General features: G+C 41.3%; 1 protein-coding gene across 6 annotated transcripts in view; it reads right to left on the bottom strand.

Annotated features, from left to right (window-relative positions):
- Prr14l (proline rich 14-like) overlaps positions 1–4,827 on the bottom strand; it is a 72,566-nt gene that overhangs the window by 57,496 nt on the left and 10,243 nt on the right. The window contains exon 1 of one of the 6 annotated variants that reach the window (XM_013520340.1): positions 880–1,015. The exons of the other annotated variants lie outside the window; for them this stretch is intronic. The gene's annotated coding sequence lies outside the window, so the exon portion shown is untranslated. Of the gene's footprint in view, positions 1–879; positions 1,016–4,827 lie in introns of those variants that run through there. 6 annotated transcript variants of the gene reach the window in all.

Genomic DNA, 4,827 nt, shown 5'->3' on the forward strand with positions numbered 1-4,827 from the left:
AAAAAAAAAAAAAAAAATTAAAACAAGGAACGGGTCCTGTGGATATAGCTCAGCACTCCTTAAATTCAATTCCCAGTACTGAAAGCAACAAAAAATAAACAAAAATGAATTCATTAGCAAGGAGAGATAAAACTTGGAGTACGGTGAGAATCAAAAATGAGATTCTCCATGTGAAAGTCTTTCATAAACTGTCTAGAAGCATTTCAGATTTCAGGCTGTGTGAGTGTATACGGGGGAGGGAAAGATGGAGAGAGAGCGGGGGGAGGGGGAGAGAGGGAGGGAGAGAGAACATGCGCACACGTATGCGTGTGTTGTGTATGTGAGGGCTACTACAGATAAAATGGAATGGCTATTTGACGCCAAAAATAAGTAAAAAGCACTCAATTTTAATTTGGCTCAGCTTCCTCCTTCCAACAACACACACAATCCAATTTTCGGTTGCCATACTACACAGAGACTGGAAGAATGAGCACAGGTAAGAATACTGTAAAGATCCTGTTTGCCAATAAAGATTGGCTTCTTGGGTCTGTGCCAGTTTGCACCCAAGAGTCCTTCACTCCCTATCCACTAATAAGGTGTGAGTATTCCCAAAAGTTAAATTTTTGGTTTTTTGAGACAGGGTCTCACTATGAAGTCTAAGCTGGCCTTGGAACTCACTATGTAGCCCAGGTTGGCCTCAAACTCATGGTGATCTTCCTGCATCAGCTTCCTGAGCATGTGCTACCATGCCGGGCTTCAAAAGTTAATCCTTAACTCCTCCCTTCTGTTTCATGATATGTGTGTGTGTGTACACGCGCGCGCTGGTGCTAGGTAGGGATCAAACTCAGGACCTAGGCAAGTGCCCAATGACTGAACTATGTCCCCAGTCCTTTCTTTTACCTTGAGAGAGAGGGTTTCACAGTTGTCCAAACTGGCCTTCAACTTGCAATCTTTCTGCCTTAGCCTCCTGAGCAGCTAAGATTACAAACATCTGCTGTACTGCCATCCCTGGCCGTTTCCTCATGTTTTTCTTCAGCTTCTGCTATAACTCAAAGCTGTCTCTTCAGACCAGGGATGTAACTGGATGGTAGAGGGCTTTCATAGCACGTGCAAGGTCCTGAGTTTGATCCACAGCATCACAAAACAACAACAAAAAATACTAAGAAGTTGGGCATGGCTGGGCATGCCTATAATCCCAGCTACCTGGGAGGCTCAGGAAAAAGAATCAAATTCCAGGCCAGCCTGGGCAACTCAGCAAGTCACACCCCCACCCCCACCCACCCTCTGCTCAAAGAAAGTAGGGCTGGAGGTATAGCTCACGGTTAGTACCCCTGGGTTCAATTTCTAGTACCAAAAAACAAAAACAAAAACAAACAACAAATAAACACATCCCACATTAAAGAAAGGCAAACAAAAAAATCAACTGTCCCTTTAAGCATTGTTATCATATAACCCAGCAATTCCACTAGTAGATACATACACAAAAACATATGTCCATATAGAATCCTGCATGCAAATACCTTTTTTTTGCAAATATTCTTTAGTACCAGTCACAATGGCCAAAAATTAGGAAACAATCCAAATGTGTATCAACTGATGAGCAGATAAACAAACTATAGAAGGGCTGTACAACAGAATATTATTCAGCCATAAAAAGGAATGAAATATTAATGCAGGTTATAACATGAACAAACCTTGACGTGTTAAGTGAAAGAAAGCAATCACAAAGAACCACATATTATAGTGATCCCATTTACATGAATCATCAAGAATAGGCAAATGTAGGGACAGGGATTTAGCTTGGTGGCACAGCACCTGCCTGGTCCTGAGTTTGATTCCTGGTACCTCCCCCACCTGCAACAGGCAAATCTATAGAGACAAAGGAGTTCCGTGGCTGCACAGAGCTGGAGGTGTAGGAGATCTAGTGAGTGGCAGCCAGGGACAGTTTCTTTTTGGAGTAACAGCATGACAAAACAAAACTGATCATGGTGCTAGCTTAGCTGTACAACCTGACCACACTAAACACCACTGACTCGTAACTTAAACTTGTAGTTATATGGTTGGTGAGGTTTTTTTGCTCCAGTGCTAGGGATCAAACCCAGGGCCTCATGTATACTAGACAAATGCTCTATCCCTGAGCTACAATCCCAGTCCATGTGAATTATATCTAATAAAGCTGATTTTAAAAAAAAATAGTTGTAGTTATATACAGCTTAGTGATAGGGCACTTGCCTAGCATGCCTGAAGCCCTGGGTTTGAGCCCCAGTATGAGGCGGTGGCTGTCTCTGGCCCCAACTTTTCTTTCAATTCCAGACCTTTTTCACTGACAGGGATAGGGGCCCCTACCCCCAATTTTTTAAACAGTTCTAAACAAGAACCCAAGCCACATGTAGTAGTGCTTGCCTGTAATCCCACCAGTTGTGAGGCTGAGGAAGGAGGATTACCATGAGGAGGCCAGCCTGGGATACAGAGTGAGTTCAAGGCCAGCCTGGACTACATAGCAAGACCTTGTCTTACAAAACCAAAATAAAAAAAAATAATAATAATAAATAAAATAAAATAAATTACTTAAATTAAAAAAAATACAACCCATTCAATCCAATGAATAGCTGACTCTTTCTAAATGCAAACAGTTCTAAGAAACAAAGATGAATAAGATGTGCTCAGTAAACTTACAGGTTACATGTACGTTTGTGTTGGGGATTACATCAGTGGCTTTGTGTGCATGCTAAGTACATGCTTTCCCACTGGGCCGTATCTCCACCCCTACATGTTTATTCTTCATCCCGTTGCCTCTCAGTAATATCATAATTTTTCTAGAGTTCAGACTCGAATCCCAAGACATAGCTGCTATTGACCTGTCACTCTCCATCTGATCACCACTTGTAACCTTCAGACTCAACTACTACGGTGTCTCTCATAAATCCCAATCCCTTCCATTCCCACTGTCTTAATTCAAGATTTTGTTTCACATGCTGCACCATACAGAATCATGCACAAAGACATCTATAAAACAGATCTTTATCATGAAGAGTCAATACTGATAATCATACAAAATGGTACAAAATGTTCCTCAGGAAAGACAGTGCCTTTACTTTTCCTATGCCTGCATTTATACTGTAAATAGACATTAGCTGAAAAAGAATTTTAAGGGATGGGGATTTAGCTCAGTGGCATAAGCACCTGCCTGGCAAGTGCAAGGTCATGAGTTCAATCCCTAGTACACCAAAAAAAAAAAAAAAAAAAAAGAAAGAAAAGAAAAAGAATTTTAAAGCTTTGGTCACTGAAAAATAACTTCCAAACACCATAAGGCACCAGGCACAGTGGCACATGCCCATAACTCAAGCACCCAAGAGGCAAGACGATCACTTCAAGTTCAAGGCTAGCCTGTATTACATAGTGAGACTCTGTCTCAAAAACAAAAAAAACCCGCAAGAAACCAACCAAACCAAACAAACACCATAAGGCTATCATTTCCCTCTTTTTGGTAAAAGGTGGATAATAGCAATGGGGATTGAACTCCCGCCCTTTTTAAAATTTTGAGACAAGTTTTCCCTAAACTACCCAAGCTATGTTGGAACTTGTGATCCTCCTGCCTCAGCTTTCTAGAGGGCTGGGATTACAGGTGTGTGATACCAAGCTCCAGTATCATCTCTTGACACTCATGTTTGCATAGAAATTCTAAGAATGATTGCGGGGCATAGTGGTGCACACCTGTAATCCCAGCACTCAGGAGACTGAGGCAGGAGGATTGTTGCGAGTTCAAGACCAGCCTGGGCTATAAAGTGAGCTCAAGACCAGTCTGAACTGCATAGCAAGACCCTGTCTCAAAAAGACAAAAAAAAAAAAAAAAAATTCTAAGAACTTTCACCCTGTAAAACAACTAGGCACACTCACTACGGAAGCAAATATTCTCCCTTTTCCTTCTCCTTCAACTATTAGTCCTCAAATTTCTGAGCAGAATCTGCAGTTGAGTTACCAAGAATAGCTAAATGTTGTTCTTGAACAAGAACAGCTGGACCCCTCAGAGGAGAAATGATATTCAGATGCAAGCCTAAAGCAGCAGATCAAATTATTCTCAGCTCACACTGCCATCTATCAAAATATTGGCAGTGCCATAAAACTGCAGTAACAGAACACAATTTTAAGAAACACAAGTCCTTTAAAACTACATTGCTGAACATAATAGTGCAATTGAAAGTAATGGCATAGCTAGATGCAGTGGTACACACCTGTTACCCCAGCTATTAGAAGGTTCAGGCAAGAGGATCACAAATTCAAGGACAGCCTGGGCAACTTAGTGAGGCCTTGTCTCAACATAAATAATGTAAAGGGCCCAGCATATAGCTCAGTAGTACGGCACTACTACCATGTGCAAGGCCTTGGGTTTAATCTCCAAGACAGTCAAAACAAAGACTGTTAATCGAGAAACATATCTCTACATAGAAAAATGCCTGAGATAGTAACTAAATAAACATCAGTACCAGGCATTTCGGTACACACCTGTAACCCCAGCTACTTCATAGGCTGAGGTAGGAGGATCACAAGCCTGAGGCCATACAGTTCTCAGTAGTTCCATATTAGGAGTACAGTGCTTGCGAAGCAAATGTGAAGCCCTGGGTACAATCCCAGTACCTTACTAAATAAACCAATAAACAATGAGGCTCTTATTTTGACAAAAATATATACACATAAAAATTTTTCTGAAAAAAAATTTTTTTGAAAGACTACAGCTCAATTTTTTTTTGTTTGTTTGTTTTTGTTTTTGTTTTTTCTCCGGTACCGGGAACCGAACTCACGACCTTGCGCTTGCCAGGCAGGCGCTTTTGCCGCTGAGCTAAATCCCCA

This window comes from Chinchilla lanigera, unplaced genomic scaffold (assembly GCF_000276665.1).
Source record: "Chinchilla lanigera isolate Chin_1 unplaced genomic scaffold, ChiLan1.0 scaffold00054, whole genome shotgun sequence".
In the NCBI taxonomy this organism is placed as follows: domain Eukaryota; kingdom Metazoa; phylum Chordata; class Mammalia; order Rodentia; family Chinchillidae; genus Chinchilla; species Chinchilla lanigera.